Genomic DNA, 27,879 nt, shown 5'->3' on the forward strand with positions numbered 1-27,879 from the left:
TTTGTCTCATTTCTCTATTCACCTAGTAGTCTTACCTGTTAATCCCAAGTAAGCTATTTGAACCTTTACATCCATAACTTTATGTCTAATTGTAAGAAAATAAATTAAAAATTTAGGTTTATTTTATTGAAGAATTAGGAAAGAATCAAGGTGTTACATATAGATAGTTGTATTTGTCGAGAACTGTAAAAATTTGTGAACTTTACCTACTCGGGAGTTAATAAAGTAGCTTATTTCTGTTTCCTGGTTACTGGCAGAAGTCAGGAGACATCTGGGTCAAAGACAAGGAACTTCATTAGTCACAGCTCAGTAGGTAACATTAGCTTCACATTAATGTCAGTTCTCCTTGTCCCCACCCCAAGCCCGGGCTCCAGAAGGGTGATGAAGAAGCACCCTTATTAATGCTGAATACATTGTAGATTTGTGACATGACAAAGAATACTAAACATGGAAATTTCACTGTTTTATAAGGAATGACAAGGAAGCCCTGCTTTTAGTCCTCATTCCTCTTTGCAAATGCAAGCCTGAGAAATGGCCCTAAAAAGAGAGGTCATGGCTTTACATTCTTGATATACACAGCAAAGCCACAGGACAGTCAAGGTTCATGGCAAATCACCTCTCCCAACATTGCTTGGTTTATATTCTTTTTACTTCTTGTTTTCCCATTCGCTAGTAAATCGAAATCGGCCTTGAGTCATCATTTTCACTTCTAACACAGAACATGTCTTTGTGTTCTGACCTTACATCAGAACACCTAGGGTTGGTTAGATACTGTAATCCTTTCCCTAACTTGAAGGCACTATTGATCCACCAAAGATAATGCCATGCAGTGAACCCAAGAAAGGAAATAAAAGAAAAAAAAAATAGAATCACATAAGGAACAGCTATTAGAGTTGCAGAGGTTTCTCAGTTTTCACAAGTTCCATTTGAGCTGTCATGACAAATGATGGACTTTGCAATGAAAAGGAAAAGAGATCATGAATAGATGATCTATTCATGGATGAATGGCATTAAGCTGCAGAAGCATCATGTGCATCCAGTGATGTATTAGTAGTATAAAGGATAAGGAAAGACATGAGTAAAGTTGGCAACATAGTTGGCCTTAGGTTATGAGGGATCTGGAAGTCACTTAATGTAAATTCAGTAAATGTCAATTACACTTCTATTACAAGCTGCTATGACAATGTAAACTACTCTCCCAGGCTTTCCACCCACTATTGTTTCCTCTTTACTTCATTCTCAAAAGTCCAAAGTGGCAAAGTCATAGTCTCAGATCAGGTAAACCAAAATTATCCCTTCTCCTCTGCTACCAAGAGGGATCTATTGTAGGTGTCCAGTGAAGGCCTCTGGTGAGGTATCCACCTCCATTTTTATAGCCAAATAAAGTACTAGTGTATTTTCTTTTTTCTAGTTCCATATTAAGAGTTTTGTGATCATGAAAATACTTGGACAATAGCATTTGCAGAAGCTAATGTATCAGGCTCTGAATTCAGATTCTGAGTCTTTAATTCCACCGGTGAAGCTTAGCTATGAGACCTTGAACAAGTTACATTAATTAATGAGATGATATAAATAAGTACAATAATGTTACAATCCTCATGCAAAATATTCTCATGTCTGAATGAGTGCATGGTAAGAACTTGGCACATTATCATCTAATACAAAGAGTTGTAATACTCAGTTTTATATTATTATCACAGATGGTGGAAAGGTGGCAGTATTTGATAGAACAACACATATAAAATCAATCCATTGGGTCTGTTTGGCTACTATTACAGTATTTACGAAGAGTTTTCAAAATGGGAGCCAGTCATAATGTTTACAAGTTGTAATGTTCTTATCCAAACTGAAGTCTGCTCACTATATCAAAATCTGACTGTGGCTTCATAAGCAGTGTCAACAATTTTTTCAAAGAAAGTTTGAGATATAGATCTGAGGTTTATTTTTAAGAACATTTGCATGCATTTATAAGCAGAAAATAATGTATTTTCATTATATAAATTATCTCCACATGCTATGGTGGATTGAAAGAGTTAATGTAGTGGCAAAACATTCTTAAAGACTTTGAAAAGTTTAAAGGAGGAAAATTGTTACAGAACTTAATACCTAATATCAAACAGAGAATACCTGATGTTTCAGCAGTGTAACTTTGTTATAATTGGAAATGAAGAAGGATAAGTATGTGTAACCCTGGACCACAGGCGCCTATAACACTTCTCTTGGCCAAACCCCAACCCAGAAGCCACAAAATATGCCCTATTGGGTAAATCTGGGGCTTCCCCACTTGCATGCACTCTGACACAAGTCACAGAGGATGCTTGTGCCAACAATTACACAACTTGCTTTGTAGCTATAATAATCTTGCTCTTTCCTCTCTGGAGCCCACTCAGTCACTGCTCATTTATCTTGTTTCACGATAGCTTGTTCACTTTATCCAGTTCCTTTGAGTCCTGGTACCTGGGCTCTTTAGCACATAGCTCACTCCATACTAATTGGCCTTGAAACTGCATGAACAACAGACTTCCTTTCAGCATTCACTTCTGATGAGACTGCCTCCTCCAATTCCATTTCTGAGCCCTTCTCCTGCATCGACCTTTCTCTTTGCATTTGGCATAATGTGATATAATTCATGGGGATGATCCTCTAATCCAACCCCCTCACTTTACAGATGATGAAATGATCTTGTTTTAGTTACTTTTAGATTAGAAAGCCTCACATGGGATTTTTCAGAAATATTTATAAATCACTTCAAATACTAGGCTCATTTCTGGTGTTTTCTACAAGTGGCTAGTCTTTTCTCTGAGTTCCATTGATTCCTAATAGTTTTGTTTAGGAAAAAAAAATGTTGTGCATTATCCCCTTAGGGGGAAGTACATTTTTTTAATTGTGAAATCAGTGAGTCAGACAAGATAATTTATTATTTGAATATAAACACACAGTATTTAAAATATTTATTTAAATACTTTTGAAGAGTTTTAGTTCAAATCATATATATTTTCATAAATTTACTCTTGTATTGATTTCCTCTTTCCTTGGGCCCCTGAAACTTACCACATTTTGGCTGTATAGTACTTTATAGTGTTTAAAGTATATTGTCCCTTAGTCTACTAATAACAAAGAAAAATGTTAGGTGGGAAATATATGACTATTATATAAAGAAATAAACCATGGATCATTTCTAGCTATGTGGATTAGACTATTAAAAGAAAAATAAATAGCGAGAATACCAGAGACACAAGGGAATTATGAAATATTTATATACTTGAGATTCCCAAATTCCATAATTTTATCTCCCCAAAAGGCCAAATATTTTAAAATACTCACACATGGTTAAAATATCCAAGGTACTGTCTCATAGCATGTCATACTCTGGGTCTGCCAAAAGAAAGTTTTTAGGCATTTTAAGAAATAAATCCCCTTGATGGTGTTCATTTCATAGCAAATTCCTCTGTGCCTGCCTAATAATTGCTACAACATTCCAGGGTCTATATTTACCTTATGAATAAGTTGGCTAGATTATGAGACAATTCTACTTTGAATTTTAATTATTATGTTATTGTCTAAATATCAATATAAATAAAATATGGGGTGAATAATTGATTGTTCTGAAACAGTTGTCAAGACATTTCAAACTTTATGGAAAACAACATTTAATGTACAAACTTGGAACAGAAAATTTGAAAAAGAAGACTGATGTTGTACTCAGTATTTTCTCAACCAATTTTCTGGTATTTATTTGGAAATCTTGGCTTAAGAGCATATTGAGAAAAATCAAAAGTTAATCCATTAACTACTTCAGTGGCACACATCCATTTTAAACAATGAAGAGCTTTCCATCTAAATTTACTATTCTGTCATTGAAGGACACACTTTAATCCACACTTTTATTTAGAATATGGCAACTTCCTCTTATACTTAGAAAGAACCTCAGTCAAAATTCTCCATCAACACTCTCTTTGTCCCTTCTAATACTATTTCTTCTAATACTATGTTATTTCAAGGACTTCTATAAAAGCATCTCTCCCTCTTTAAAATGTCAGATTTTACTGCTTAGAATAAATGAGCTACCCAGCCTTCATAAACCACCGGCTGGACCTAGTAACTGAATAGGAGTTGGCTCCTCCTTAGAATGGAGATGCTGCATTTTCCAGTAGCCACCTCCATCCTGTAGAACATGGTCTCCAGTCCCTCAGTTAACAGAGCTATTATTTTTAAAATAACCAGCACTTAACATAAAATTTATTTAAAATGGTTATCTGGATGTTTTCCAATCAAGTATTGTTTTATACTAATGTTTGCTCTCTGCATTGTCAGCTAAATTTTTTTCATCACAGTAATGTGTAGTGTAGCTAGTCACACTGTTACTATTATCAGATAAATTGTGCAGCAATTATTTATTAATTCAGTAACAGAGGTAGCAACAGCAAAAGTCAGCAAAATTTTGCTTTTGTATACATAGGAACCAAGTCAACTTCAGGTGTTTACGAGCCTGAGTTATATCCTTCCTGGTTGACTTTGGTGACACTTTGGAAAAGACAGTCCACAAGAAGCAGAAGATCATAATTCTATAGCCAGTTCTACAACAAATTCGTTTTGTTACTCTAAGTCTGGGTGACTCAGGTCTTATTCACAGACTAAAGAGTCCTGATAATGATAGATGATAGATACATGCAGAGGTAGAGACATTTGTATAGGTGTATTATATATATATACATACAATGTAGATATAGGTGTAGATCTACTCACAGGTACAGCTATAGGCATATATCTAGGTAGAGATATACATGGACATATATAGACTATATGAGAACCCCTTTCACTGTACTTTCCTATCATGTGTAGCTCACAAATTTATGAAAACTACCTAGTTCCTTTTTTTAAAGATTTATTTATTTATGCATACAAGATCTGGGGTACAGGCCAGAGGTGTGGGGACAGAGACAGAGTGGGAAACAGAACAGGCAGACTGACTGAAATATACTGCTGAGGGGAGCAGCGGGCCAAGTCAGAAGAGGTCTGCTGTGCCACGTGGGTAGCTCCCTGGCTGGGGATCGAACAAATTTGTGCTTCTGTGGCTGCGGATAGCTTTATCGTCCTGCATCTTAACACCTTGCACCACCAGGGAGGCCCAAATCTACCTAGTTCCTATAGGCATATGAGTTCCCATCCTTTTCCTAAGAAATGTACAATAGTTAAAAGATCTTGCTTCAAAACAAAAGGCTTTCACATGCTTGAGGTAAATCAGAGACTTTTCTCATATACAAATTTCACCTTTTACTCAAGCATCGATTCTTAAAAATATAGACCAAGGATTGAGCTTTTGTAATTTTCTGAAAATCCTATTAAGAAAGGTGTTCTATTACAGTTTACCAGTGGGAATCTTTGTCTATAGAAATCTTCTCTCTAGCTTTAATGACAATGTTCCTTAACTAATTAAGTTTGCAATTTATTTGCCAGTGTCATGTAAATAGAGGCCGACATGTTAGTAGAAAAAGCAAACCATTTCTTGAAAGATTGAAAGGTTGAATTTTTCACTACTTTATTATTGTTAAATATATACAATTTCAAATATATTCAATTCACCTAAGAAATGATAAAGGTAAACCAAGATTAAACTGCTCCATCTTTAATTGGTAGATTAATAACTCAAATTCACATTTTCATTGACCTGGAAACCATAGTATTCCTCAGAGAGTAGGTTTTAGTCACAATAATATATACGTTCCACAATAAAGGAGGAAATAAAAACTGCAAAAGAAATGAATCTACATGATAGATAGTTTGTTTGATATGTGTTTGATATATATTAACTAGAGTGGCAGTTAGCTTTAGCAGCTTTAGATTTATCAGCCATATATGTTATAATCCTATATTTGATTGTTGTTTACTTATTCAGTGCACAAAGTTTTGGTTCATAAGGTTGTTAGGTCTCTAAACTGTTTTCCCCAGGGACTGATGTAATTGTTTGCAAACATCATATGAAATACAAGGGCCCAAAATCAATAATAACCCACATAACATGAAGAGTCTTTAGAGATCACTGTTCCCTTGGCCTGAGAAAAATAAAATATTTTCCAATAAATTGAAATATTTGTCTTGTACATCAATCTTACATACCTCTCCCATACTTTGCAATTACACATTTCTCCAACTTTCCTAATGAGGCTGTTGGAAATTAATGCAATTAAACATTTATATCTTAATTTTGTGAAACCAATTACTTTTTAAATCATGCACTGTTAGAGACTGGAAAATAGCTAGAAGATCATTCAGTTCATTTTCCATAGATGACTGACACTGAACCTCAGGAGAAAAAGGATTATATAACAAGTCAACAGAAACCTATAAATAAAAGGTATTTTCTGAATTTCCACTGAGATTCTGATAATCTCCAGCATTTAGGAAGAGCTGCACTTTCTTTGAGACTTGAAAATTAAATGCAATTATTTGGGGGGCTACTTATTTTCAAATTGTATTTATTCAAATTGCATTTATTGAACAGCTATCTGCCACTAAGTATAGAGAAATAAACAAAGCAGGATAAAACCTTCTACCTCAGAGCAGGTATTTTAATAAAGGAAATGAAGCAAAGGAATAAAATGATGTTTATTTTGTTGAAAAATATATAAACTGAAAGCAAATATCATGTTATATACTTTAGAGTAATATGGAAAGCAATACAGGTAGAACCAAAAGCCCGACTGTTTTCCTGAATTCTGAAATACTCAAGATATTTTCATAGCTTTAATGTCACCCTAGATTAATTGTGAATCCAAATATGCACCCAGTGTTCCTCGCAATATATTTCTGAATCTCAGAAGTGATTCCAGATTATTAAAGCATTTTGCAAAGTTTCATCAAGTACAAACAAGGGAGTGTCATCATTTGGGTACTTTGGGGTGAAGAAGGATAACCAGATCCCTGAGGCCTCAAGCTCCAGAAGGTGCAGGTCAAAACAGCTTTTTTGGGGGCCCCCAGTAAGTCCTGCTCTGTCTAGGCTTCTTGAAGCCAATAGGCCCACAAGCCTGCCTTTAGGAGGGTGAAAGTTGGCCTGAGCTTTTTGCCCTTTTATAGCTGGCTCTAGGTTTAAAAAAAATGGAAGAATCAAGTACAAGCAAAATGGACCATGCCAGTTCAAGCCACTTCATTATTAATTATTCAGATTTAAAAATGGAAAGTAAGCTGATTGGTGCTAAACAGTCCAATCAGATGCATAGGATTGAAAATAGTCCAATCAGGTTTGTAGGGTGGGGGACACTGGAAGGGATATAAAGCAGAGCAAGATCTGACTTGATTTATTCTGCTCCCAGCCTCCAAAGAGAGGCTCATTCTGCTGCTGGCCTTTGAAGAGGAACCATTCATACAACCATCTCCAAAGAACAAGGATTCTACTTCCAGCCTCTGAAGAGAGATGCATCAAGGAGTCAACCTCTGTCATATTCACCAGACTTTCATAAACTTTGTAGACCTCTAGGGCCTCCCCTGGTGGCGCAGGTGGTTGAGCACAGTGCTGTGAAGCTGTCCACAACCTCTGCAGTGCTGGTTCAATCCCAGCCAGCTGGCGAGGGTCCCACATGGCGCAGCAGACCTCTCCTGTCGTGCCTGCTGCTCCCCTCAGCAGTATATTTCGTCACTCTGCCTGTTCTGCTCCCCACTCTGTCTCTGGTGAATCTTCTCACCCTCCCATGCATCTTGCCTGCACCCTGGTTCTTGTGTAAAATGAATAAATAAATCTTTAAAAAAAAAAACAAAACTTTGTAGACCTCTAGACCTCTTCACCTCCATTGACCTTTGCAGACACTCAGCCACTACGCCTGCATCCACCCCTGCCTCTAACATCACCTGCAAGGAGTACCATGAGTTGACTTGAAGAGCTAACCACAGCCTCAGGTTCTCTGGCACCAACTCCTGGTGTTGTTGAGACCACCACTACCAGGTCCAGCATCTACACCAGCCTTCAGACTGTCACCTCATCTTCCAGGATCGGCCTATGTTTGGGACATCTGGACACTGAGGACAATATCTGTGCTAGATAGTCAGCCACTTGTGGCTTCAAAAACTTTCCTTTTCCCAGTGTCTCGTTTATTAAATAAACCCAGTTGCTGAACCCTGAGCCTGAGTGGTCTTGCAGTTATGCACTAGGTGAGAATCCATTGACAGTCAGACTTGTCTCCACCTCAGCACTGCCCATCAGCACTCTTTGAACACCTTTTTGAGCCCTGCTGAGAACTCATTTAAGAGTCTGTTGCATTGTTTCAGTACTGTTTCAGAGGGAAATAAACTGCAATGCATCAAACAAAGTCCATAGAGCATTCCTAGTTTTTAACAGGTGCTAGAAGTTGTCCAGCATATTGAGATAACTTAAATAAGCAGCATGAGTGAAGATTGGTTATAAGACATGTATTTGCTCAGCTTTACCCCCTCAGGTCCACTGCTACAGCGTAATATACTGGGACTTCAGTCATTCCAACATTTTAAGGTGACCATTTTTGCTACATGAAAGTGCATTAAGGAATACTTATGCCAAGAACAGTTCTTGGGATAAAAAGAGATCACTCTACAAACCTATGCTAGAAATCACTGATGTCTTCCCAACAAGCTAAAGAAGACGGATTGCTCAACTTTCAAGATTTATGTTAATTTTTATTTTTGATTTAAATTGGTCCTCAATATTCATTTTAACTATTGCATATGCTTTCAAAGTTTGGCATTGGGTCTAGATTTAGAATGAGAAATAGAGGGAATACTTTTTGTGTGTATTCTGTGGCATCCACTGTAGTGGTTTTCATATTAATGTGAATTTAAAGTTAACTGTTGATCTTGGAAAACGTTGGCATCTCTGGGCCTGGCACAACTATTCTGATTCAGTAAGTTTGGCATGAGTCCCATGACTGCATATTAAATAGTACCTCCCCACTTCCCCATTGTATTTCATCTGACCTTTGCAATGCACTTTGAAAAAATGAAAATTACTCTTAAAATTATTCTAAGGGTAATAGACAACCCGGCAAATAATTCCATTTTTAAAATTTGCAGATAATTTTCTTTATAAAGCTCTGGTTTAAGTATTTTCATAAACTATATTGCAGACTCCTACTTATGATATAAAACAAGATGAACACATATAGACCTATTTAAATCTTATTCAGCTGCCACTTTAAATAAGCTGTTTTCCTATTCCAGTTTATTTCTTTTTTCCCCTGGAGAAGTATTTTTCCACTACCAGACACCAGAAAAACACTGAGTAATAATTTGTGAGGCTTTGGCTATACACAGAACACATTTTCTACAATAGCAAAGTAGATTTGTCAGAATAGATATCTACGAGACAAACAAAATGGAAAGATAATAGTAAAGTAAATATTAATATGAGAAGGATCAAGAGAAAATATATTGAAGAGTTGCATGTGAGAAAGGAGGAAACAGAGGGGATGGTGAGGTAAAGGTGGGGGAAGGGAGAGAGCAAGTATGTGTGAATATGTGTGTGTGCGCACGAGCGTGGGGAACACACATTTACTACCACAAGATAACAAACCGATGGGCTTTTATGTTTGGGTTTTCATTTTAAAGATATATTTTTGTTACTTTGGGGGTAAATGATTAAAAGAAAGCATGTGAAAACTTACTTTTCTTTTGAAATAACAATATATGGGAGGAAAGGAAAAGAATGGTTTTGATTAAAGTTTTCAATTGTCTTATATATGTCAAGAACTTCCTTTTCTCTTCCTAAATTTTAAAAGTTTCTGAAACATTTGATGGGGTTTTATTTTCCTCTGGGCATTTTCTTGGCTATTCTCTTGGGTTCTGAGAGTAATTTACTCAATCGGATGGGGTTGGGGCTACTTCAATATCGTAAATAAATAGCAACCATGGGTATAGGCATAGGAAAAGGGATATGTGCCGAACAGCAATGGGAAAAAAAAGTTCTGCGTTGGGAGGACTGAATGACAGGTACTACAACTCTTTCAGCTGTGTCAAGGGCAAGTCTATGGAGCACTCGTCCAGGTGTTCTTCATCTCCTCTGAGGAGACAGAATGAGAAGAAATGGATGAAAATGAGTTATTTATTTTAAATCAGAAATAAATTTCCTGAGAATGAAGATCAAAAGTGATTGTGGTTTTTGTTGTATTTTCAGGGTGTAAATTTTATAAAAGTCTTATAACTGTATTATAAATACAATGAGCTTTTCAAATTGGAGCTCCTTCGTCTCAGTTGATTGTGTTTCTGAATGAGTGAAAAAATAGTTTAAATGCCCTCTTTGAATGCATTCTATAAATTAAAAAAAAGTGAACATTTTATTTTCCTCAGATAGTTTTAAACAATTTGATGAGATGCCTTTGGGGAGTTGTCTCTGAATTAAACATAAATTTCTTTCCCATGACCCTTTCTTTTACTCTTCATCTCATTTATTCCCAATTATTTTCTTTCTCATGATAGTGGACATTAAAAAGGGTGGGGCATGCAGAGAATGTTTTAAATGTAATCCTTCCTGCTGGAGTTAAAAAGCAGCATTTGGAAAAGTTTATGTTACAACTTTCTGAGATCTTAAATGGAAACCTTATTGAAATTAGTGTTCTGACTGAAAATCCTCAATAGCAGCAGAGTACTAAGGTTTAGTTTATTGATTTAAAATTCCACTTTAGTTATAATAGAGGATTAGGAATTGCTCCTTTCAAAAAGTAACTGAACTTGATTAGTTTAAGGAATGTCAGAATATATTCTTTAATTGCTCTAATCTGTAAAGATACATGAAATGTATGGTACAAAGAAAAGATGATATCAGTAACTTTTTCTTTCTGGTGTATCATCTAAATAGTATTTAAAGGGTAATAATTTTTCATTGATATGATATCTTACAACTTATATAATTAAATTTTAAATTTATCCCAAAGTACTTTTCAAGAGTACATTTATTTTTCTCTCTCAGTAAAGATGATAGAGCAGATACTGTTGATAAAATGGAAAGACTTACTTGAGAAAATTTTCATACACATTGTATTCTTTTTTACACCCTCAGGCATCTTATATTCTATCTTTTCTAGTTTAATAAATATATTTAAAATTAATAAAAATAGTGCTTGATTATCAGTAGACCTTTTCCTCTACTTTATCCTGTCTTATTTTATAAACTGAGTCATGACTTTGGGAAAGTAGTGTGTCCAAGCGCATGTATTTCTTTTTTGTCAGATGTTTGCTTTCCCAGGATTCTTTGCAGCTAGGAGTGATCCATGTGACATACTTCTGACAAATGAGACACAAGAAAAACATGATGAGAATTATCAAAAGCTAGCATTACCTTTTTCTCATCTTTTTGACCATGAGTTAAAAATACATGAAGACAAAAGCTCAGCAAAGCACACTTAATATTCATGGTGATGAGGCGTGTACACTAACCCTTTGACCACTTCCTTGTCTTTATGTCCCTACATAGAAAATAATAATGCCCTTATGATTTAGCATGTGTTTACACCCAAATTCGGGTACTTGTTGCTGAACGGTGTATTCCCAACTGAGTTTTCAAAGTGCATGTTGGTGACAAGGAGAGGGTATAGGACCCAAATGTTTATGCATTATCATAAATCAGTAAAGCAAGATCATTTATTTTTCTAATTTTCAAAGTTATAATTACTTGGCTACAGAGAAGTGTTTTTTTTTAAATGAGCCAATATTCTATATCCATTTATCTTTACCAAATACATTTTATATCTATGTGATATTTATTTTGATAATTACAGATATTTTGTGTTTATATGTGGCAATCACTTTATTATGTAATAATTTATCGAAGGACTTATAAGTAGAGCATATTGAAAATATGTCCTTCAATAGATAACACTTCTGGATGGAAAATAATAATTTTATCTACTGTAATTGCTGAAAATGTTGCTGAGTTATTTAAAACAATTAATGTCCTGTGAACAATTATAAATTTCATTCATATCAAATGCAAAAAAATCATAGCTACTCAAAAATAAACACTTTCAGGATTTCAGTATTTCAATGTCTATATAATAAATGAAAGTAAATAAGTGAAGAAATATTTCCCCACCCCATGTATACATACAAATGTTTATACATAAATATTTGCACAGATATATATTATAGTTAGTTCCAAATGCACACAGAAACATACTAGACATTATGGTGTTTAAATTATTTTAGGCATAATAGACTTCATTAACTTTTAGATTTTGGGGCCTCCCCGGTGGCGCAGCGGTTGAGCACTGGGTTGCGAAGCTACCTGCAGCCTCTGCCGCTCTGGTTTAATCTGCCGCCCAGGCTCGATCCCCAGCCACCGGGTTAGGGTCCCACATGGCGCGCAGACCTCTCCTGCTGCCTGCTGCTCTCCTCAGCAGTGTACTTCACTAGTCTGCCTGCTCTGCTCTCCCCTCTGGCTCTGGTGAATTCTCTCACCCACCCGCGCTTCTGACTGTACCCAGTGCTTGTATAAATAAATAAATAAATCTTTAAAAAAAATAGATTTTGGTAAAGATATTTTTTCTTACTAAGTAACTTTAAAGATATGCTAATAAATATTTAGGATTTATCAAAAATTTTATGCTCTATATTCTGGATTTAAACTTTCCAAGTGTAAACTTTGGATTATAGTTAACAAAAAATATTTAAGTGTTTTCAGTTGTTTATTACTGGCTAGAAACATTTTAAAAAACTTATATTTTCCTTTTTAATTCAGTGAAATCATGATAAGAGTTCATAATTTTTATCCTTGTTACTTTGCAAATCAATTTGAACTTCAAAAAGAATATTTATTTATTTTTTTAAATATTTATTTATTTATGCATACTAGAGCTGGGGTATAGGCCACAGATGCGGAGGGTGAGAGGATTCACACAAAGTGGGAGACAGAACAGGCAGACTGACTGAAATACACTGCTGAGGGGAGCAGCGGGTGAGACATGAGAGGTCTGCTTCGCCATGTGGGTTTCTCCCTGGCGGGCCAGGGTTCGTACTGGTGCTGCAGAGGCTGAGATTGCTTCATAGTGCTGTGCTTAACCCCTTGCGCTACCAGGGAGGCCCCCAGAATATTTATTTGGAAACTTTATGGTTCAAATAAATTGAATTAAAATAAATTTTAGAAGTATGGAGTACAGTTATTTTGTGCATTCTGATAAAAGTATTATAATAGTCGAGCCTCAGATAGTCATGGGTTGGGCAAGTAGAGCAAAACATTTTAAGCTGAAGATAATAATCTCTTTGGTTTTCACAGCATCCAGCCACCCTCTTTAAATAGTGCTTAACTAGTGTGATAAGTTAACAAAAGAGAAAATGAAACTACAGAGTTATCTCTTCAACAGGAAATGAAACAAGTTTTGTATATATTTTTTAAATAAATTACTTCCAAATAAGGATTAAGAATACTTAAGGAAAAGTATTATACAAAATAATAAGTTGGGGAAATGGAGAAAAATGGTTTATGTTACTGCATATAAATTGAATTTTCCCTTGTATTTACAAAATCTGTAAGCAACAGTTTTCTATAGATGCCACTATGCCTTACAAATGTATTTTAGCAATTCTATTTTGTGCCCACTGACTTGCTTGTGCTTGACACTATCATGTTACCTTTTCATACATTCAGGTTGAAAAATTCTAAGTTCTCTGAGGGAAGTGCATCCAATGGAACTGTAGATCAAGTCTCATTTATTTCTTCTAAGTTCACATACTTAATTCAAATATATACCACGTATAATACAATATCCAATAAATGTGACCATGAATGATTTTTAGTTACAAGATTTAAGTGACACCATGAATTCCTTATTTTACTTTTATCCCCCATCCCCCAATATATTTAGGAGGGGCTGGATTGGGAAAAGTCTTACTTAATCAAACCAGGTAATTTTTATATAGATTTTTCAAGAGCAATCAGTAATCCAAACAGATGAAAATTATCTTTCGGTGAAATTGATAAGACGGTGTATGCAGTTAAACAAATTTTTAGTCATTTTCATTATGGAAGGAAAAAAAGAACATAAACTTTATATCAAATAAACAGAGAGGAATACTAGACCTTCATGATAAGAAGTTATGTGACATTGCTTCTTAGTATTATTTTCTTCTCAAATAAACCCTCACACATGGAACAAAGAAGCCTGTGCCTTTCCTCTCATCTCCCCCCTTGTCCCTACTGTTTTTAATAATGTATGTCTGACATGCTAACAATAAAGCACATGTTCTTTCATTGTTGTCTGATCTCAGCTGTCTGATAATGGCTTAAGAGGAATGATGAGTGGAATCACACATCAAGGGTCTCCTTTGTTGATAATATAACCAGGGTATATTTCCAATTTGCAGTTTGGTGCTGCGGCTTTAGAAGTGCCACATTTGTTTGATATCCACTTGGTTCTGTGCCATTAATCTACCAAATTCAGGGGTCAACTCTTCTGACAACGTGTGAATGAGGAATCAAAGATACGGACTTTGCAGAAGTTTGTAAAAAATAAAGGAAACAGTTTGCGCTGCAGTTTTTTTATATGCAGACATAAAATAGTAAAATTTCACTCTGCAGTAAACTAAGTATACCATATGATATGTACATACGTTCTATACCAGCTATAGAATTTGGCCTAAAAAATGTTTCATGTTTTCCATAATGAATGAAGAGTCAATCTGTTCTATGTTTTGCTACTTGGAATTAATCCAAGACCAATTATTTTACAGATGATTCTCACAATTTTCTGAATCTCAAATTCTTCTCTTGAAACATATATCTACATTTCAATATTTTCATTTTTTTCTACTATGATCATGTGTTAATTTGCTAATAATAAAAATTATCTTTAAAATGTAAGCTGTAAAATATAATAAAGACCTTCAAAAAGAAAAGTCTATGACTGAAAAAATCAGAAAACTTATTATGGAATATTAACTTTTGCCCCAGCCAATAGTAACCTGTTGTTTTCACAAAGATCACTTTCTTAGAGGAGGTTTATTCTTTGATTAACCAAAACACATTGCATTAATGATACCTTTTTTTGGTCCATCTAAGTTGATAATAATTAAAATTAAGCCTTTTCTGGTCTTGAGGTCATGTGTACAGTTAAGAGACTTGAATTCTTCTACAGAAGAATTGCCTTTTGGGAATATATATATATATTCAGACAGATATCATATATTATGCATAATATATAAAACATTTGTTACTTTCTCCTTACTGTGGTGTTGAGCAAGTTCATTGATTAAACATTTCCTTTAATTAAGAATAAAGGGAAAACTGACTTAACTACAAACACATGGCATAACTTTTCAATTTTAATAATTATCTCTTACAATATTATAGTACAAAAGAATACTCTCAATAAACCTGCTTTGTATTCAAACACCCTTCTATTAGAGTTACTAACTTCAAGGCACAATGGTATGAAAATTTTCAGGAATAATTTTAGTCACATACTTACAAAGTCTCAATACTATAATACAGACATATTCAGGATAAGCTGTTCCATGCATATGGACATCAGTAGGGCTTGATCAGGGAAGAAAGGTAAAGATTAGATTATTTCTCTATTAAGGAAGAAGTACAGCATTAAAATCAATGCAGCTTTCGTGTCAAGTGTGGCAGGTTAGCCCTGAAGTGAACAATCCTTTCAAATCCAGGAGAGCCAGATACTGTATTTCTAGTTGTCCAGTAGTATAGACTGTAGCAATGCTTGAAACTCAAGAATGTGAGTAAATTATGGTTTAACTGGACTGTTATGAGTTCCTTTTGGCAAAAGACATCTTCAAATTTTAGCAGGGTTAAAGGTTATTTTACAATATCCTATTAATTATTGTTTATAGTTTATTTTTTATTTTATATCTTTTAATGTGTTTTATTGCAGCACTATTCACAACAGGTAAGATATGGAAACAACCCAAATGCTCAAAAATAGACTGGATCAAGAAGATGTGGTAATATGTACACAATGGAATACTACCCTATTAATTAAATGCACCTTTTATTGAAATGAATAACTGAGTTTTTAAAAAACTGTTTAATGTTTCATTCTTTCTGCCATGCCTGTGATAAGGGTAATAACAATTGTTTTCATTTGCGATACAATTTAAAACTTGAGAAATTTTATATTAAGTATTACCTTCAAAAACACATCACAATAGATGGGATTAAAATCGTATCATCTTTAACTCATTTTGAACATCAAAATATCAAGGTTGTCTTGTCAATGCTCTTTCATAGGCTTTAGTTATTTGCATTTCTTACTTTTTTGGAAGTTGTTCTGGCAAACCAGAAACATGTTTTTGAAAATACCTTTAAAGCAATCTTCATAAAAGAATAGTCACCAATTTTTCATGTAGACAATGAAGGTTAAGTGTGATATAGTATTAAGGATGAATAAGAACTAACATGTGGAATTAATATATTAGAGTCCCTATATTCAAAGTGCATCAGGGTAGCAAGTTTACTCATTGAAATCTGGGTGCAAGAGCAAGAGTGCCTTCTTTGTCTGACCCTTTCATAAGGTCAAACTCCACTTTGTCAGAGAGGCAGTTTATCAATTTAAACGTAGCCCGATATTTTCTAGTCTCTTTTTGGTTCTAATAGATTGAAGTTATGGTTTCATAAATCAGTAAATGTAGAAAAAACTTTTCAATGTATAGTTTAAATGGGGGAACTATATACTATGTAAATAATATCTCAGTAATGCCTTAAAAAACACTAATCAGATCATATTTTTCCTTTATCAAATCCCTTCTTTGGTTTTACATTTTCCCAGAAAATATTATGAATGCTTGCCCTGGGTCTGCAATCCTAAAAATCAGTTCCTGTGTGTGGTCACAACCTTGTCACAATTCTTGTCTTCTTGCAACTCTCTTGAAATTGAGCCCACTGTTTTAACTTGGCTGCCTATTTCACTGATTCCCATAGATTGAGTTTGTACTCTTCTTATTGTATTCAAATAATACCTGTATTTGTATCTGGAAGACTCTTTCTCCCATGTTTACATTCTCTTACCCTTTCAGGTTTTACTTAATATTGACTTCCTAAGGCATAATTGTTGTTGTATTGTTGCCAAATGTAACAAATAAGCCACAATTCCTCACCTGGCAGGCAGGGTTGGGAGGCTTAAATGTGTAAAAGGAGTGGATGGGACTGCCTTGGAGAATTTGGGCCATTAAGCTGAAGATCCCTTAATGTGATGATCCTTTACGCAAATTCATCAGTGGGAACACACCTGAGACTAGCCATACTAACCAAATCCATGAATATAAGTAGAGCTTCAGGACCCTCATGGAGGGCAGCAGACCTCTTCAGCCTTGCCCATGGCTTCCCTTAGCCGTGCATTTTAATAAATCTGCCTCTTATACTCTCCATTCTGTCTCTGGTGAATTCTTTCACTTCCGTGCCTTCAGCCTACACTTGATTTTGTCCCACACAATAGTCCCTTGATCAAAATAGCCTTCTAGTCACTCTCATACACGACACCATTTTGTCTTCATGGACCTTCTAACAATACAGTTTTATTGAGTTGGATTTATTTATTTATTTGCTTGTGATGTCTTTTTCTCCCACTAGTATTTAAACAGCAAGAGAGTCATATCTAGTCTCCTGATCATCACTTTGCAGCCTCTGGAAGAGTGCACTGAGTTAATGCTTGCTTATATTGGTCCATTGAGAAATTCCTTACACTTAATTATCTTCCAATGATAGCTTTCAAAACAGTCATGTGTCCTATTATCACCTTCATTCTCACTTTTCTCTGTCCACTCTTGAGGAAAGCTCAGGCTGCATGTGGACTGATCAGAGCTATCCAGAGAGGATACTTCACTCTGTTCTTATCTGCCCACTTCACACATGTTGCCACTACTACCGTAACAATGAAAGTACCTAACAAACAATTTTTATAAATATTTGCACTTCATATTTACTCTTTCTGATACATAATGGTGAAGAATGGGCATATAGCAGGGGATCAGAATACTTAACTTCTTGCCCAGATTCTGTCTTCAAAGGGGTTAAATCATTTCTCTCTGAGTTTCTAAACTATTACACTTTTTTAAGACAATTTCTGAAATTCTTTCTTGTTCCACCATTTAAAAAAAATAGGCTACAGAAGCAATGCCGATATCTTAATAGCATTAGGAATTTAGGTTTGCGTGTTTGTGGTTGTGCCTGATTTATTCTAATTGGGTCCCTGATTTGCTTGAGATGATTTTCTACTTCATGCTCCACATTTGAATGAGAAATTTCATATGTTGAACTGATTCACAACCTTAAGACATTCCCTTCCCAGGCCAATTCAGTCTCCTCTCAAGCTGAGGCCTGGGGGTATTGTCATGCCTCTGTCTCCATTCACATGCCCTGGGGCCCCTGATCTGCATCAAAGTCTTTAGGTCAGCACTGGTTCTCCAAGCCCTGGGCTGGGAGGTGCCTGCTGTGTGGGTAAGTAGAAGATGTCTCTCATTGATCATTTTATAAGGCCTTATATAGTCCTTACAGTGTTACATTAATTTTCAATCATTGACTTACTTGAGACATTGAGATTGAGGCAATGACTGGCTTTATGTGCTGCCATTTTTCTCCAGTTTTGGAATGAACAAATGATAAGAAAATAACTTATTGAGTGCCTTTTTTCCATCAAATATCACATTAAATGGTTTCCATCTTCATAGCAATTCTATGTAGTAGGTACTAATTAATTCCTCATATTACAGATGAGAAAACAAAGGCCCAGAGAGAATAATTCATTTGCTTAATGTGACTCAATTTACAAGAGGTGAGTTGAGATTTCAGTTCACAGCATCTGACTCCAGGCCCATTAAAGACTGTTTTATTGCATTCAGTTTATGTTTACTAATTGAAAATGAGTGAATTCTTAGGCTTAATGCTACCAAGTGTTTAAAAATTGACTATAATTTAAACAGATTTTGACTTTCCAAATTAATAAGTGTATGAATTTTCATAATTTGTTTCATCTTGCTGGACCACTTTGTCTTCTCGCTAATTGTGGATTAATAGCACATTTCTGTTTTTGATTAGCTGGCTTAACTCATATGAAATTGTATCATACTAGAGTAAATGGTACATAGTAGGTAGTTGTATTAATTAAAAGATACAACGAATAACTACATTACTTTGAATAAGTTTAATTATTCTGTAAGCAAAATCACCAATATTTCAGATACTTACAGTTTTACTTCTCAGTCACGATGTGTCTATCAGAGGGCCAAGCTGATAGGGGATCTACAAACTGTATTATGGGAGTTCACCAAAAGAGAGTAAAGAATTAGGGACTAGCTTTTTCAGTATTTGCTTCCTGGAATTGACTTATATCACTCTATTCACATATCCAGGTCAAAGCTGTCATACAGCAATGTTTATCGCCAGGTTGGGTAAGTTTCAATCCTCAATCTTCCATGTACTTGGCAGATAAAAATAATAATACCAGTTAATATTAGTAATGTTTATCATGAAATATATCCTTATGTCAGCCCAGAAGCATCTCTGGTCTCCTGTTAATTCTTTGACCTGATCTCCCTCCGCTTTCCCTGTGACTCTCTAGAGTTAGCTCGCTCTATCTCTATTATTGTCATAGCTATTTCTCCAACAAAACGTACAGGTCTCTGCCCTACTCAGGTCTCTGCATTTCAATTATAGTAATTTCCTCATTTATTCACATTGCATTACAGTGATTCTTTTGATGAACATTAACACAACATATAGACTTCTGGTCACTTGATTTACAAAAGCCTATTCATACTCCTATCACTACCTTTCATTCGCATTAGCACTAATACAACCTGACATGTTAAAAAAGGTAGTTTTTAAAAATCTTCCCATCCTCTCCATTTTCTTCCTCCCCCAAAATGTAAGCTGCAGTAGGCCAGGGATTTCCTTTACCCTGTCCAATGTCATATTCCAATGTCAATAATGTTTGACAATAGATAGATACTGGTTAAATGCATGTATAAATGTGTGACAATGCGGGGTTCTATTTAGAAAGAGTAATTGGGGTAGTAAAACATGTTTCCAGTTGGAGGAAATCTTGAGACAGTTTGTGCCTGGAGCTGTTTGTGTCAACATGGAGGGAGAAGTTGATGAAACCTTTAAAGGAGGCGGTGTAGGGCCTCCCAGGTGGTACAGAGGGTGAGCACTGGGTTGTGAAGCTGCTGGCAGCCTCTGCAGCGCCGCCAGTTCAATCTCTGGCTGCCTGCGAGGGTCCCACATGGTGCGCAGACCTCTCCTGCCGCCCGCTGCTCCCCTCAGCAGTGTACTTCGGGCCTTCTGCCTGCTCTGCTCCCCGCTCTGGCTCTGGTGAATTCTCTCACCCTTCAGCGCTTCTGACTGTACCCAGTGCTTGTATAAATAAATAAATAAATCTTTTAAAAAAATAAAAATAAAGGAGACAGTGTAAATACACAATGGAGCAATGTTTCGGAAAGGGCTGAGCAGAAGAGGAGTGGATCATGGTAAGGGGTCAGGGCTAAATCTCAGAAAGTAGTAAGAAAATCGTTCCATCTGAAATTTCAAGGAATTAAAAGGAATGGATAAAAATGAAAATAAAATCCAGTGTTGGAAATTGGAAGCACTTCTTTTTAAACTATGAAGCAGAGTTCAAGAATTCTAAAACAGACTAGAAGGAAAGGTAAGAAAGCCAAAGGTGGGGCCCTCCAGCCATGCTGCTTAAGATGAAAACTGATTCATGCATTTCAGTCTAGGAAAGGCTTCTTTTTGTTTTCACCATACTTGCCTTCCAAATTATTTTTAATATGATCAGCTTTTCAGAACAGAACCATATACAACAGTTAACATGAAATTTTATTGCAGTAATTTCTTCAGTTACAGTTAATGTTTTTGGGTCTATGGATTAATATGGGATATCAGAGTATTTTGCTCACTGAAATAAATATTTCAAGCTTATATATTCCATCACATAAAGACAAATTCAAAGAATTTTATCTTCTGGCTACATGAGTTAAATAGTATATCTATTGATCCTTGCATATATCATTTATGTATATATGTAAATATATGTGTGTTTATGCATATGTATCTTCAATATAGTAGTTGAAATCAGCTGACTTTTGGTTTTCTCAGAATTATTTAGTGGACTTGCAGAATTTAAAATCTTGTTATCTTGAAACTGAATTTTCGCTTGATCCCGGGCAAATGCCACCATCACCTGTTCAGTATAACTGTTAAGTTTTAATGGGAGTGATGGCAAAGCATTTATCATCCTCTGATGGTACAGCTGCTTTTCTAGATAATGCCATTGTCTTTAACTTTTCTGACATTAGAAAACAAATGAAAACTTTTTTTATATTTATAATGTAGAGCATAAAGTTAAAAGGAGAGGGAGAACAGACACCAAAAAATACTAAAAAATATAATTTTAGTGCCGTGTAATTGGTAATTTTTATGTATTTTCCATCATATATATCCTCATATATATCCAATGTAAGTGTGCCACCTTTTAATGCATACATTTCTACAGTCTGATTTTTTTTTATATTTTCTATAATTAGTATTTTATCAGACAATTAAATGCAAAGAGAATTTTGTGAAAGATACATAATAGTCAGTCACATGGCATTTATTAAATCACAGTTCTGTTTGGAATATCTTTGTTTTTTCTCTTTGTTACAAGTATCATTGTAACTGGTAGCTAAAGCCAAAAGACTGTTTACAGTGGTGTCCTCTGAAGGGGGTTGCTGCTGGGGATAGATAGCCCCAGGGAAAATGTTGAAAGGTGGGGTGGAGCAACTGATAAATAAGTGCCAGCAAAAGGGGAGCAGATTCATTCAGTGTTTGGGGATTCAGCATGAGGGGTCAGTGGATTTTGGCCCCCACTGTGCCGGATCTTTTAAAAGGCTGTGGTGGGCCTTAAATGTGAAGGCTTTTAGCAGCCAGCCTCAGAGAGGAAAAGTTTGGAGGCTTTTGTTTCCAGTTTTGCTGCTGAGATGCGTGAGTAAGGCGCCTCGTTAGATCATTTCACCTGCTGTAGCTGCTGTTTTGAGAGAAGTTCAGAGGCTTTGCAAATAGCAAGCAACTGAAATTGTTCCTGGTTTTGCTGCTGTGCGGCTGGCAGAGTAGGCGAACGCCCCAAGCCAGGTGTTTTTGGTTGTTTGTCGGGTCATTTGACCGCTGTAGCTGCTGTTTTGAGTGTCGCTTCTCTGGTGCTGTGCTGGGGCATCTCTGCAGCTCATGGAGCATCTCCTGTTGTCTCTTCTGCAGTCTTCGTGAGTCGGAACCTGGCCTATAGTCTGGCTGCCACGTGTGTGCAGAGGCAGGAAGAAGCCATCTTGGACACATGGCCTATTGTTTGGTAGGGGATCTCTGCTTTCTCATGGCAGGAAGACACAGTCTCAGCTGCTTTTATTTAAGACTTGAAAACACTGGACATGGCTTCAGGTGAGGTAAACGGCCATTTTTGGCCTCAGTAACCCTTTTTTCCCCCTGGTTTGTTAAATAAATCCCTTTGTTGTTCTCTGAGCCTGAGTAGTCTTACAATTGTGCGTGTGGGTAAAAAGCTCAGACAGTGAGTGGTAAACTATTGGGGGCTGTGTCCTTGGTTAGTTTTAGTGCCCCTTGCCGCCCTGTATCATCATTACCACAATTTTACTCCAGAAATACTTTAACTAGGTCATTAGTTTTAGAATTCCTTAAAACTTTATCATTTTTTTCATTGAAAGATTAACAAATAACTGCTACTAGAGTTTTTGTTTTTAAACCATAACCAATATATTAGAGAAAACATGAGATGATACATAATTTCATATAAAATGTTGATGTTGATAGTGTCTAAGAAGTTGCATTTTGAATTGTTTCATTATCTTACTGATGTATTAAAAGTTGTGAATTTTCATGATTTATATCCTGTTTGTTATATATTGTGCTTTTGGATAAATTTAGTAATGATAAAAGAAGTAAATGTTGTGTCATGTGTTCTTGGATACACTAAGTTAGAACTAGCACTAAATTCCAAATTTGTGTCATACTTTTTATAATGATCATCATATTATTATGCATCTTGTTGAAAATAGGGGTAATATTGTCATCAAGATCAATATTTAGACACTGGAAGTTTATTAAAAATTGTCCTTTTTAAACCCAAGTGGATTTTTTTTGCATAAAAATATTCCCTGATTGCATTAGAGCAGACATTATAGCCTTTCAGAATATACCTTATAGATGAAATACAGTTATGTGAAATATCTAGGCAAAAAATACCTTGCCCCATTGCATTGCAAGCTCTATTTCTTTTTGTTGTTCTTGTTCCAGTAACATAAGTGCTTCTGAGTGAATGGATAATGTTGGTTGAGAAAAGAGCATACAGGAGGATAAATCTCACATGTTTCTATTTGGAATTCATCAATGGCATCTGCTGATGTTGAAGGCAGACAAAGTTGCTTAAAATGCAGACTTTTGCTGTTTCCACCACAATCGATATTGTACATCTTTCATACTTTAAAGGCTGATCTTACTGTAAATCTAACATTCCTTAGGTGATAAATGGCAAGCTTTTAGAGACCAGACCATTTCAACTAACATGGTGACTGTATTTTTATGATTAAGATCTATTTAAAATGAAATGGACTTGTTTTCTCATTTAATAGCAAGAAAAGAAAGGAAAATTGACCACCATTTATATCATTGCTGCTGCCCAATCATAAGATGGTGTTACCATCAGAGAGTGTTTAATTTCATTTGTTTGTGAATGTGCTTCTTATTATAGAACTCAAAATGCTTTTAGAGTGTTGTAGTGTGAAGGAAAGAGAGCTTTTGAAAAAAAAGATGTTACTTTCTCTTTGATCACTTACCTTCTCGCTATAGGCAAATATAGTTTACAGATTTTATTAAATTCTATAATTTTCTTTGGAGGAAGTGATCTCTCTATTCAGCCTAAATGTCCTACAAGAACAAAGTATTACAGTGATATAAAAAAGGACAACTTGGTGACTTCCGGAAAGGGGAATCAGAATTTTTACTGCTATAATTTCAAAGCTGAGTTCCCTGTCATTGGATAACCAGATTGATTTTTGCAGAGACCTTGGGGCTAGAGAAGGTGAGGGCAAGGAAAAAGGAGCTTGAGCAGTGTTTCAAAAAAAATGTAACCTAAAATCTTTAAACCTTGATCTATACTGAGCATGGTTTTAAAATACATCAAATTTCAAAATTTTTAACCATTCCCCGCTTTGTAAATGGTAGGGTAGAGACTTGAACTAACCTTACCAGGTGTTTAATTTCTGGTTTTGACAAGAACAAGAAAAAAAGAATACTTCTAGCTACAAATTTTATCATAACAGTATCAGTATTTATGTGACTATAAATAGTAGGATTCTTGCCTAAAGAATTCTTTCATTTCGTAAATTTCAGTGTGACAGGGAGGTTTGTGAAAACTACTTGAAAAACTATTAGTCTCCTGAAAATTTTTATTACTATGCTATTAGAATTGAAAATATGAGAATCATATATAGAGTTTTAGTTGGAGAAGTTAGAAATAGAATGGTTAAATTTTCTTTAACCCCAAAATAGGAAATAATTGACTGTCTAAAAAGAATTATAGCTATTACCATTCTTGTGTACTTAACCTTGACAAAGACTAGAAATAGACAAATGCAAAGAACTTTATTTTCTAGCTACATTTGTTAATAGTTTATAATTTATATTAAAGTTAATTGAAATATAATGTGCTGTGAATTTCAATGTCTTCTCTGCCTAACCCCACCGCTAACATTTGTCTTTAACCAGTCACGGGTAAACACATTTTAAGGCTGCTGAGCGAGGCTACGATTCAAAATAGTTATTGAATTTTAGAAATGAGTGTACAAGGATGAGTTCCTTATTGTCATTTACACTTTGTAAAAAGTTCTTAAAAATATCACTAGAACAATAGCTTTTTTTGGATTTCTAAATGTTAGACATTTTTCAGAGAATAAAGTACAAACTAATTTATATTGCATATATCAATATTTTAAAAAGCATATACCAATAAACTCAAGAACTTAGGTGAAACGGACAAATTCTTAGAGAAATATAACAACAAATAGGCACAAAATGAAAGAGAAAATTTGATTTGACAAATAATAGAATAATTAACAAAAGATATATAAATTAACTGTAGTGGAAATTTCAAAATGCTACTCAGAGAAATTGAATTAGACCTATATAAAATTGAATTATTTCCTTAAAACTTACCCATAAATAAATCTCCAGACCCAATGACTGTAATTCTAATAAACATTCAAGGAATAGTATGTAAAACCTACCCAAAAAAATGGGATCATTTTCTAACTTTTTTACCCAGTATACCCACAATATCAAACCAGAAAAAGACATTTAAAAAGAAGAAAATTACAGATTAATATATTTCATAAAGCTATACATTTAGAAATTGTTAACAAAATATTGGCAAATTGAACACAAAAATATATTAAAAGATAAAAGATTGTTAACTATGTAGCATTAATCCTAGGAATGCAAATTTATTTTAATCTTCAAAATCAATCATTTTAATTTACATATCAAAATAAAAGATAAAATATGTGATCCTTTCAAATGAAGCAAAGTATTTGACAACATTTAATGTGCAGTCATGATGAAAGTTTTTAACAAAACATCTCAAAAAACATGATTAGCCGTGATTGTGATGGTTACTTTCATGTGTCAACTTGGCTATAGGCCACAGGTATCCCAAAATTTGGTTAATCATTATTCTAGATGTTTCTATAAAGTTGTTCTTAGTTGAAATTACTATTTGGTGGACTCTGAGCAAAGCAGATAGCCCTCCATAATGTGAATGGGTCTCATTCAATCAGATGAAGGCTAGAATAGAACAAAAGGACTGGTCTCCCTTCAGCAAGAGAGACTTCTCTATTACATTGCCTTTGATTTTCATCCACAGTTGCTTATATAGCACACTGCTGTCAGGTTCAAAGGAGCATTGGCCTTACTGGGTCTCCAGCTGGCCTACCTTATAGTTTTTGAACTTGCCAGTCCTCATAAGCATGTGAATCTATTCCTTCTAATATATCATGTGTGTGTGTATACATGTATAGTGGTATAATGGCCATAGTATGACAAAAATAATTATTTTTCTTTGATATTGACTATTGAAAAAATAATCTTAAGCACTTTTATGTAGGTTCACATGTACTGTACGTAAAACAGTCTCCATGTCAACACTCCAATCACTACATTCAAGTGGCTGTCAGCATTCCCATTACAAACATGTTGATCTTAAATCTCACTGGAATTCATGTCACTATATGAAATTAACCTGTTTACCCTGGTTGGAGGGAAGTTGTAGGGTTCTGATAAGGGACAACAATTTTCTTTTCTCACTAAATAAAATGTCAATGTTTTTGCAATGTTGTACATATCTCTTGTCAAAAATTGAATCCTGCAGATAGTTAAAGCTGTTGAACTCTACTCCTGGCATTGTAATTAATATTTGATTATGGCCATGAACATTAAATTAAATGTTTTTATTGGAAAGAGTCAGGTAATTTTAGTTACAGGGAGGCAAAGAGGGCGAGACAGAGACAGAGACAGAGAACGAACACAAGCAAGCGCAGGTAGTGTCCTGGATATTTAATTATATGATGCATATTCTAATATTATTTTGCTATTAAGGTTTTATTTATTCATTTTCTCTAGTTAAAGCAAGACTTCAGCTCAAATACTGAAATTACCATTGATGGGCCCATTCATGAAAATTTGGTAAGTAGAATGTTTTAATCACATTGCTTTCATCCTGGCACTTCATTTTTTTATAGAAATATTTTTGGAGGAGCGTATCTGATATGTTGGCTCTCTCCCCAAGCCATAACACACTCTCTTTAAACTTTCTAAATTAATATATTTCATATTATGTATTTTGATCCAGCTTATTTTGATCTAAACAAGAAACATATCATTAGCAAACAAATATAATAAACAAATTAGATTATTATTTTAGTATCAACCTGTGAGTATTACTTTTTAAATTTAAATATTAAAAGCCCTGAAATTCTGGAATTTTAAAACCCATGATAGAAAATGCTGTTCTTCTTAATCAAATTGCTCTTTTTAGGGAAAGTAGCCACTGAGTTAGATGATAACTGGCAAAGGGAGTGTGTATATACATGTCTCTGTTTTTGTTGAATTTTAAACAATGTCATTGCTTTTTACTTTCATTATCTATCTTTATTTGCATAGGAAAAAACCAAAGGATCACCAAGCACTAGAAAAAAATTAATCCATATATATCACAAATAAATTGCATCTATTGATTTCTGTGCCTATTATTGAATTAGCTTTAAAGAGTTCAGGCCTTCTGTATGTCTTGAACTTGAACATCTTCACTTCTATTTCCAGTTTCTGTCCATCATTGCTTAATCACCTTGTCTATCCTCCCCAGTGGAAGTCATTTATTAGCACCAGTGAAAAGCACTTTTATAGCATTTTGGGGTCCCTACCCAAATTTGCTAAGTTTTGATTTGTCAGATGAATAGGAAGTACAGATGGAAAATTTGCTCTTCAGAAGACCTTCTGAATAAGTACTAATAATGAAATCATGCAGGGATTCTAAATATTTATGAATTGCTCATACACATAAAGTGGGGAAAAGTGGTGTCTTGATCAAGTTAATTAGATTATTGTTTCTGTCACTATATTAATCCTATTTTTCTAAGCACTTACTCTTTCTAGAGGGTTTATTATTGAGCAAAAATACCTGCTAGTCTTATTTTAGATGTTAGGATGATTTGGGGGGTATTAGGAATTCTCTATCCATAATTTACACCTGCTTTTCCTTTCCTTTTTTTTAATCTTCTGTTTATCTTTAGTGAACCAAGTAAACAGCCAGAATACAATGTAATGTAACATAATATAATATAATATAATCCCAAATAACATCTTTGACTAATAATGGACAA

Source organism: Talpa europaea (genome assembly GCF_964194135.1).
Source record: "Talpa europaea genome assembly, chromosome: 4".
Classification (NCBI taxonomy): domain Eukaryota; kingdom Metazoa; phylum Chordata; class Mammalia; order Eulipotyphla; family Talpidae; genus Talpa; species Talpa europaea.